Raw genomic sequence first — 10,354 nt, forward strand, 5'->3', positions numbered from 1 at the left:
CAGTAGACTTCAATAGAATTTGGCAACTTTGCATAAGGTTTTCCTGCCACTCTGTTCAGTAAAGGTCAAAACGTTTCTCCAGTACCCAGAGTTTTTCTCCAACAGAAGACATTTCTGCACCATACAGAACAGCCATTTCTATTCCATAAAGCCTTTCTTATGCTGGAAAATGGCTAAGTGGTAGGATACAAGCAGTGGTAAAATCCACTCAGATCAACCACTGGTTTGCCCCCCCACACCATGCCCCCACCTCCGCACCCTCCTGCCACCCACTTACCTAGCTGCTGTGTCTCCAGCCCCCCATTTCCAATGTTGGGTGGGGGGAAGCGAGGGAAGGTGGTGGCTTTGGGGGGGCCGACTGCAGTGCAGCCTTTGGGAGAGGGCCGGGAGGCCTGCTGGAGTGCAACAGGGCAGGCCACCCCAGCAGCCCATGCTGCACACGCGGCCCAGCCTGCCAGGGTGGCCAGCCCTGCTGGTGCTCCAGCAGGCCTCCTGGTCCTCCCCCGAAGGCTGGGTGCCATGGCACCAGCCCAGGACAGCCGCAACAGCTCTTCCAGCTCTTTGTGCAGGCTTAGGGATGCCAACTCTTCCAAGTTGGTGGGAGACTTCCCACCTACTGCTGGTTCTGCCCGCTGCTGCACAGCCTGGCTGTGAAGGGAGAATACTGGCAAAAATAGGAACCAGTTGGTAGACTGGTGTGATAACATCACTTCCACCATTATCCAAAAGGGATGACATCACTTCTCACTGATCTTCCTTGTATCTCCTCTCCATTAAAATCCCAGCACAGGACAGGTCTCTGTTGTGTCATACTTCAGTTCCCAGGATTCTTGGAGATTTGTTCCCATTTGCCAATATTACTTTTACCTTTGACCTCTTCTAGAGAACCTGTCCTTCAAAATGTCTCCTATTCCTATTAGTCTACAACTAAACTTCAGGTTTTTCAGGCAGCAACACTCAGGAAGACTCAGAATTTACTGTGACAATGATCTTTTACTGGGGTGCTGTGTGGTTTCCGGGCTGCATGGCCGTGTTCTAGCAGCATTCTCTCATGACGTTTCGCCTGCATCTGTGGCTGGCATCTTCCCTCGGAAGAGGACAGCCACAGATGCAGGCAAAACGTCAGGAGAGAATGCTGCTAGAACACGGCCATGCAGCCCGGAAACCACACAGCACCCCAGTGATTCCGGCCTTAAAAGCCTTCGACAATACAATAATATTTTAGTCACAAAGAGGGCAAATCTAGTCACCATTATTAGAATGTTGGTGTGGGATCAGACTCTCTATTATGCTTTTTGTGTGCTTAGTCTCAGATTAAAGAAGGGAAATAATCTCATTCCCAGATAATTTTGTAGGGGAGGTATTCCCTCCCCCCCCCCACGTGCAACCCCCCCCCCCCATGCTTTATCAAGCATCTCTTTTTTTCTTGCTTCTCCTCTGTCTTTTTCTTGCTTTCTCTTTTTGGCAGCTTCTCTGTCTCTTCCCCTGCCACCCCCACCCCCCTTTGTTTTCTCTTCCTGTCCATCTGTCTCTTTCTCTGATTCTCATTTTCCTTTCTGTTTTGGCTGTAAGAAATCCAGGGACAAAAGGAAAGCAATGTCTCTGCCAATTACAGGTGACTCTACTCACACTCCTGTCCCTCCTGCTCACTCACTGCTGCTGCTTACCATTCTGCTATACCTAGGAACTCGCATGCTCTTCCCTGCTTTTCTCAGCCACTGGTGTGTCTAACCCTAAACCCTCACTTGTTGTCATTTCCATGCCCAGCCCATTGGTGTGCCTATCCTATGGTCCCCTTGCTTGCTGCTGTTTCTTGCACCCCATGCTTGCAGAGGGTAGCAGCAATGGTGGACCTAGCAGGGAGCTGTGGCATATGACAGCTGCTTCACTTGAGGGAATGCTAACCCGAGCCAGGGGGGGGGGGAGCCCTGCCTTCTCCACACACGTACCCATCAGCAATATGCACTTAAAAATAACCACAAGATCCTTCCAGAGAGGCCTCCTTTCCTCTCAGCTGCTTCAGTCCTAAATTATTTACTCACTTAAGGAAAAGTTCTAAGTATCTTCTAGATCAAGATTCAGTGTATTGGAATAACAGTGACTGCTTATATCTGGAAGACTTACCTTGGTGCTCTTCTCTGTGCAGTGAACTTGTAGTGAGCTCTCCTTACATTTCTCTGTTTACATGTGAGGAGGCATTCACTCCTGCCATGGAGCTTTTCTGCAGAGAACTCTAAGGGCCTGAATCCTTGAAGTAATCCTTAAAGGCATAGATCTCATTATGGATCTCAAGACTGCTCTTATATTGATAGTATTGTTCCAAAAATAATGCCCCCCCCCCCCAATGAAAGAAGCCATAGACTCCTGGACCATACACTGCTAAAAAAGAGGACCATCCTAGAGCTGATATTTTCTCCCCCTCTCTTCTTCTTGTTTCCCCTCCATTGCACATGCGCACGCATGCACACACACACACACACACACACACACATGTTTTCTCCTCCTCTTTTTGCTGTCACTGGCAGTTAGAGAGGCTTATTTCCAAGCACACTCTGTTATCATTATATCAGTATTCCGATATATCAACATGAGAATTAGAGATTGGCATGTTTTGACTAAGCCCATGTGAGTGGACACCTTTTCTGCGAATTGAAACAGCTGGCAACATGGAAGGGGAGATGAGGGGGGAAGGTGTGGATGGCAGTGCGAGAGAGTGGGAAAGCTGGCCATGGCCAGAGGGAAGATGTCTGGGACAAATCTGTCCTCACTGGCAAATCTGTCCCACTCAGGCAACGAAGTAAATTAAAATCATGCTAGAAATGGTCTTGCTTGCTACAGAGAGAATGACAGTGAAAGTGAGGCTTGAGGAAATACATCTGTACAAGAAATCTTGCTGTGACGGACATTTACCTCTGTTGTGCACAATCAGCCAGTATATTCTTTTTATACAGTTCAATCCTAAATTTTAGCGGTGTACAAAATTTGTATTTGCATTCAGTTGATTTATTATTAATCCTATTGATGTTTGTTACTTTCTTCTCCATATAATCATCATCTTCTCCATCGGTATTAACATGAAATATACTTGTGGCTCTAATGTTTGGTTGAAAAATTCTGAAGCATTATATCTGTCTTCCACTGATTTCTCTCTCCCAACTTTCAGCCTGCAACTTAAAAGGCAATTTAAATATCTATATGACACAGTGAACACAGTGACACCTTTATGAAGACAGGCTGGGGGAGCTGTATAGTAGACCAAGGTAAGAAGAAAAAGGTTTCCTGCAGTGCTAGACAGTTCTTTTCCATCCCTGGAAAGACAGGAGGTACCAGGTTGATGTTTGACATCCCAATGAAGCCAGAAAGCAGTACAGTAGAACAGGAAGATGATAACTAGCAGTTGGCAGCTATTCTAGTAAATCAGAGAGTCAGCAGTAACCAAGCAAGCTGAGTTGGACAAAGAAAGCCAGAAGGCAGAAGCTGCTATATATAATCCCAAGGGAGGCAGCAGAACAGAATAGGCAAGAAAGAGCTACTGCAGTAGCCCTGGAGATGGTCATGACAGTGTGGATGGCAACCATTCTGTCTTACAAAAGGTTTGGGGTATCTCAGCAGCAGAAACAGGTTGACCATGAGGAACATCAGCTGTTCTATCAACTTGATTGCCAGTCTCAGTTAGCATGGACTCAGAATGTCTCATGTCACTCATAACCTCTGTTCACTAGGCATATTAATCAAAAGGCAGGAGAGTAATTCCACATACCTACCTCTAGGAGACCTTTGCTGGAGGAATCCTTAAAGGGCATGGCCAGATAGCACTTCATAGTGACTGAATAGAAACCTTACAGTGTATTGAAACAAGATGAACTCATGGGTTCTAACCTTGAGCAGAAGGTTGTTGCCAAGGATGCCTAAAAGATTGCCTTCTGTCTACTGCAGTTAGTGGAGAACAAATACTGGAATAAAAGTTTTTGATGGGTATCAAATGTGTGTGAACTGCAATAAATGACAGAGAGAGGAACAAATCCTACTATCACTGTGGATTCACTAAGTCAACAGTACTAGAAGTTACACAAATTAATTTAATATGCTGTTTGCATTGCAGGTGTCTATGATGCATAGCACCTACATCACCTTGTGTATTCTGGGAATTATGCATCTAGATTTCCAATGCCTGGCATCCAGTGTTAGGTATTTTGGGTACAACTGTCCCTAGAATGCTCAAAGCACTATATGTTCGAGTGATGGCCGACCAAGAGAGAAGGGGGGGGGGAAAGGATTGAGGGTCAGAAATAATTTTCCTTCCCCTTAGTTCAATGTTCTTTGTAAACAATGCAGGTGCACAGCCTCATGGCCAGTGGATTGGTGCTGTGCAGATAAGGGCCTGCCTGGCAGGGGGAGTTCTCCCAGATGACTCTCTGTTCTGCTCAGTGTCTGTGACATTCCACGCAACACTGGGGGACCCCTTCTGCACATGCAGAATAATGCACTTTCAATCCACTTTCATGAAGGATTAAATATAATAAAGCTCAACTGCATTCCGGGATTATTACATCACCTCCCAGTTGCAGGACAGATAATTTGGATGGGGTGGGAAATCAGAGGAGAATTCTAGAATATTTAGAACAGGGGTAGGGAACCTGCGGCTCTCCAGATGTTCAGGAACTACAATTCCCATCAGCCTCTGTCAGCATGGCCAATTGGCCATGCTGGTAGGGGCTGATGGGAATTGTAGTTCCTGAACATCTGGAGAGCCGCAGGTTCCCTACCCCTGATTTAGAATGTCATGGCACATTTAATGGCATCATTAGTCATCATGGTATTCCAAGATTGTCGAGTACTCAGAATCAGTCTCATAATACAACGGCTATTTACTGATTTATTCACATGTGACTTATCCATTGAGCCCAATTCCAAGGATAGTTGGGAGAGTTTGCTCATCTCTCATCCTTTAACACTCTCTCTACTCCAGAATAATAAAGATTGTTAAATTTGCTATTTATTTTCATTATAACAGACTTTTAATTCCCCACGTCCCCTTGTTAATAAGCCAGTGTACATCCCTAATTTTTCACTCCTATTTCTTCATGGGAGTGGCTCAGATTCAGGGGAATAGACATGTTTTGTATACATAAGGTCAGGCTCAATGCAATGCTTAGCATTTCTAACTAAGAGGATTTGATGCAACAGATGATGGGGGCCTGAGACCTGAGATGGGACTCTTCTCAACCTAAGATTTTAGAAAAGCACCACTAGTCAAAGTAGATGATTTTAACCTAGGTGGACCAATGGTCAACCTGATATATGGGAGTTTCATCTGTTCTCTCTATTTTACAAGTCTAAAGTTTGCTTAATGGGAAGTACATTCTTCTGAAATGGATATGACTTTCTTCAAATTTCTGTTTAGGCTTGGGGTGAAAATTTTGCCTGCCACGACCTCTGGAAGTGATTTGTCTCTTTTTTGTTTTCTCACCACTTTTCAAGAAGACTGCCCAGTTCATATATTTGTTTATTCAGATCACTGAAGCTTTTAGCAGGTTAAAGGGAAAGGCTAATGAGTCTTTAATCAATTTTTGCAGCAGTACCATTTCCTCTCCTTCTGTTTGTCCTCTGTCTGGATGGTCATTCTCCAAGAAAATCATGTTACCAACAGAGTGACAATGGCCCCTTGATAAGTCAAGTGGTGGCTAATTAGTCCTGAGTGGCTCTAGAAGGGGAGGATCCATGTTACCTGAATGGCTGTGCATCATCACCTGCGGTACTCTCTGTGTCATGTACTAAATGGGGAGCACTTGTGCAGGCCCTTGGAGACTCACAGCAGCGTATCGGAAGCAGCAGCTTGGCAAAGGGAATTGTCAATCAAGGCCAGACGGCAGCAGCTGCTCTCATTCAGCCTGAGCCAACAGAGGCACTGTTTGTGTGTGTGTGTTTTCTGCTATAGGAACTTCCAGGAGAAAGGAGATCTATATTGTGGAAATTCTATACAGTTAAAATCTTAAAACAAATGGGCATAGGTTTTTTTTATAACATTAAGTGATAACCTCTTAAATGTAGTATATCTGAATGTATTAAATGTATTGAGGTCAAATGGCTTTACTGGGTATAAAAAGATAAACTTGGACAAATGTATCTTCTTGGAAAATGCCCTTTACATTACCACACATGTGCATATTCTCAAGACAATGATCACAACTGTGTTTCTTGGTCTGATAATATGTTAGTTCTTTGGGGAAGAAAATAAAACAGAAACCGTAGTTTTTCTACTAACCATCTATTTAAAAAGCTCTTGCAAGGCTTACTCACACATAAGCATTACATTGTTCTATAGCACTTATTCATAAGTATGTATTACAAGATTGCAGTTACAGCCCAGTCCTTCAAAAGTTTTGTTATTGAAAATGTGAATATTTGAATGTGATGTGATTAACAGAAATATATATAATTCAAGATGATTAATCATATATTTTGGAACTTTCCCATCCCATTTCCTTTGTGGCTTGATGGAAAGTTTCACCATGTCAGCTGACTTAGGGTTACAACATATGGTTTTCAAGGCAGGAGAGCAACAGAGGTAGTTTGCCATTGTCTGCTTCATTGTAGCAACAACTGGACTTCTTTGGTGGTCTCCCATACAAGTACTAATCAGGCTAAACCTGGTTAACTTTCCAAATCTTCAGTGTTTACATATGTCAAAAGCAATGGCAAAGCCCTAAAAAAACAGTAATATGTGTATTGTTGAAGGCTTCCGTGGCCGGAATCACTGGGGTGTTGTGTGGTTTCCGGGCTGTATGGCCATATTTCAGTAGCATTTTCTCCTGATGTTTTGCCTGCATTTATGGCTGGCATCTTCAGAGCCACATATGATTCTCTGAAGATGCCAGCCACAAATGCAGGCGAAACATCAGGAGAAAATGCTACTAGAACACGGCCATACAGCCTAATAATCACACAACACCCCAGAAATATTTGTGTTTCACCCGAACAATTTCAACTTTGCTCAACACTGGCTAAACTTTGTATAATTGTTTTCTACCAACTATAACTATTGTGCTGAGATCTTTGAAAAAATTGTGAAGAGATGTAGAGGGAACATCTCCACATTCTAAGCTTCATTGTTTGTCTTCACAGCAGCCATTCCCAGTAGTGAAAGAAAAAGCTTCTGTATAATTTTGAAAGTACTTGTCTCTTTGTCAATCAGTAATCTGTGCATTGCTTTGAAATCAGTTATCCCTAAAATGAGAAGAAACTCTCCCCTTCTTATTTTCTTTTTTAAAATACAATTTTATGGGTTTTTAACATCTACAAAAAGAGAGAGAGAGAAACATAGGAGGGAAAAGACACCAGTGATCCAGCCACCCCCATTCTACTTACACAATAAAGATTAATACTACACAGACATACTACATATCCTAGATCACTTCCTGCCAATACCGTGCTGTCAATTTTATCCATCACATTTCTTCATTGTTTGTTACATTTCCAGCCCTACTTCATCTTCATAAACCTTTTCTAAAGTATCAACATACAATTTGAGGCAATTTATAATTTAAAAAACCAACATCTTATCCTCCTAAACTAACTTTAATAGTAAAAGATTTTTAACATAAATTCTCCCTTCCCTCCATTATCCTCCTTCACTTAAACATATATCTGAATTTATCCTCCTAACTTATTTAACATTAGTCTCCAATATGCCCATAACATTTTTATTTAAGGTATTTAAAAACATTTAAATATCTCTTTGGCACTGATTATTGAAGTAATTCTTTGTTGTTGTACGTGAAGAGAACTCCTTCCCATCTTAGCCACAGAAATCTTATTTGTTTTTTCTTAAAATGAATACCAGAATTTCAATCTTTCCTTTTTGTAGGACTCTTAAAAGGATCTCCCTCATGATGATGATGTCTTTGTGTTCTATCTTGACTGTTGATTTCTTTTCTATATTCAAATTGAATCTGCCATTTCTTTAGAGTGGAAATAAACAACAATGTCTCTACATAATCTTTTCAATTTTTGTTCTTTGATGTGACTGCATAAATTTTCTCAATCTGTGACACCATGTCTTCTTCTTTCATCTTCAAATGATTGGCCAGGACTGAGAAAATTTTCTTCTTTAACTTTTCTTTCAAAATTTTCTTTTGCTGGATTCGGATCCTCTGGTATCTATCTCAGTCTCCAGGCATTGATTTTAATTTGATATTCCAGTCGAAGAATGGTTAAGTCATGTATTTTAACCTTTGATTGTACAGTCCACATCTTATTTAAAAAATATTTTACTTTCTTAGTCTTTTTGAAATTCAACCTTTATCTCCTTAATATTCTTGATGAGCTCTGACATCACATTTGGTATATCGGTATTGACAGAGTCTTTCAGAGAATCAATTTCCACCCTGAGACGTAGTATACTGGTTGATATGATCATAAGATATGGCCCTCTCAGATATTTCAAGAGATATTGACCCCTTTCTTGAGGATGCCATGTCCACCTGATGTCAAAGTTATCAGTAGTTTTATGCAGGACTCAAATTCCTCCTATCTAGTTGCTGACATGTCAGTAAAGTCATTTATTTTCTGGTTTTACTTTAGCAACCTGACAGCTGAGAGATAAGATCTGGAAAAATATTTGCCTTAAAATGACCGTCAGACTCTGGTGCCTCTGGGAATATCTTTTAGTATAGCTTTAGTTAAACTCTTTTTCAACACTCTGCACTTGTTTGTCATTCTGTACCTCTCTGGTTTTTGTCGGGATTATCAGCAGCAGGATATAGACTCCTCTCTCAATCTCTGTATATCTTTATTCCATTTGTAAAGAACACATTACTTGAATGTTCCCTCCCAAGGGGGCTGATAGCTCAAGTTGGAAAAGATGGTAATTACTGCTAACTCATGCTTCTCAACTCCAGTGAATTGCTACTGTGAGTGATTCCATGCTATCCTGCTCAGAGAAGATCACTCCAGGAGTACGTGTGGCTGCTCTGGCTCTCTCCTTCATCTGGAGGGACTTTTGCAGCTCTTTCAGAACCATACAATTGAGCTTTGTTACCTGTCAAAGCTAGAGACATGTACATCCATCCAGTGCCATATTCTGTACTGGAAGTGTCTTGTCCTATTTTCAAAGTTCTGATATTCTGACCCTATCTATTCCTATCAGGCCTTTGTCTTCCCTGATGTTGACAAATTCCACTTAAGAATACTTCTGTCCACTCCTTTACACAATATTGGACAGAAAAGGATTAAAAAGCCACATATAAAGGGTGCATACTGTGTCCCATTACATATTGCAAAACATTACAGTTTGGACAGAAATAACAATCACTTTACCTGCTCTTTTGACACCAACATACTTGTATCCTAAGTAAAGGACAAAGTCCATAACATGGTGGCATACGCTCCATTCCACGTGTTGTAAATCACGGATGGACTCTCCACACAAGCCCCCCTTCTCAGAGACATTCAATGAAGGCATTCTCCCCCTTCCCTTCCTTCTGAAAAAGCTGAATTACTGCCTTTGAGTTCATGTCTATTTTTCTGCAAAGTTACCATGAAGAAAAAAGTATAAATCACACTTTTAAGTGAGCCTGCCACTTGGTTGACAAAAAAGAGGAAGGGGGGAGAGGTAATGCCATAATGTAAAATAGTTAAAAGCTTATTAGAGCCGTTCAGGGCAGTATGATTTCCACTTTGTTTCAGAACACCCTGAGTCCATCCTTTCATGCTATTGTGAATGCAGCATTTCAAATCTCCCTTTGTCAGTATGAATAGCCCCTCTTAAAGCTCCTTTATGCCAACATATTCCCTACAGGCATATGCCCTTTAGCTCTATTACTGATTTACCCCTAGTATTCAGCCCATACCTTCTGCTTTTCTTTCTTTTACTTACCAAAGTTGCACATGACACGAGCTCAACCTTACCCCTTTCCCCTGTTCAGTCGATTGAAAAGTCTGGTATGATGCTACTGCCTCACATTATTGTGGGATATGGACAGCAATTCTCTCCTCCATCATCCTAACCCCACTGGTTCTATTTCTTCCAAGTGCAAATGATTTAACAAAGGCATATTCTTACACCATTCTTCACACCCCTCTTTCCTTTCCCCATCCATGGCTACCACTAGCCCTAGTCACAGCAACCTTTTTTGGGAGGGAGAGGGGAATAGGAAAATCCAAGTAGGCCTATTACCTCTCCTTACTCTAATTAGACTGGCTTTGAAGGGCTATTCAGAGATTCTGAAAGGCCCAACTTGCCCTGAATTGCATTGTATAATGTTTGCCGTTTGCACAGACATTTGCATTTGTTTGTGCTTCTGAGGACGGCAAAGGATGCTTTCAAGTCAGCACAGCCGCCAGTACGCCCCCC

The 10,354-nt window shown here is 42.0% G+C and overlaps 1 long non-coding RNA gene across 1 annotated transcript in view; it reads right to left on the reverse strand.

Moving 5' to 3' along the window:
• LOC125428183 overlaps positions 1 to 10,007 on the reverse strand; it is a 34,185-nt gene extending 24,178 nt beyond the window's left edge. Inside the window, exon 1 of the long non-coding RNA XR_007243785.1 lies at positions 9,878 to 10,007. This is a non-coding gene — a long non-coding RNA (uncharacterized LOC125428183). The remainder of the gene's footprint in view (positions 1 to 9,877) is intronic.
• Positions 10,008 to 10,354: the final 347 nt, after the last annotated feature.

The sequence above is a fragment of the Sphaerodactylus townsendi genome, linkage group LG03 (genome assembly GCF_021028975.2).
Source record: "Sphaerodactylus townsendi isolate TG3544 linkage group LG03, MPM_Stown_v2.3, whole genome shotgun sequence".
In the NCBI taxonomy this organism is placed as follows: Eukaryota; Metazoa; Chordata; class Lepidosauria; order Squamata; family Sphaerodactylidae; genus Sphaerodactylus; species Sphaerodactylus townsendi.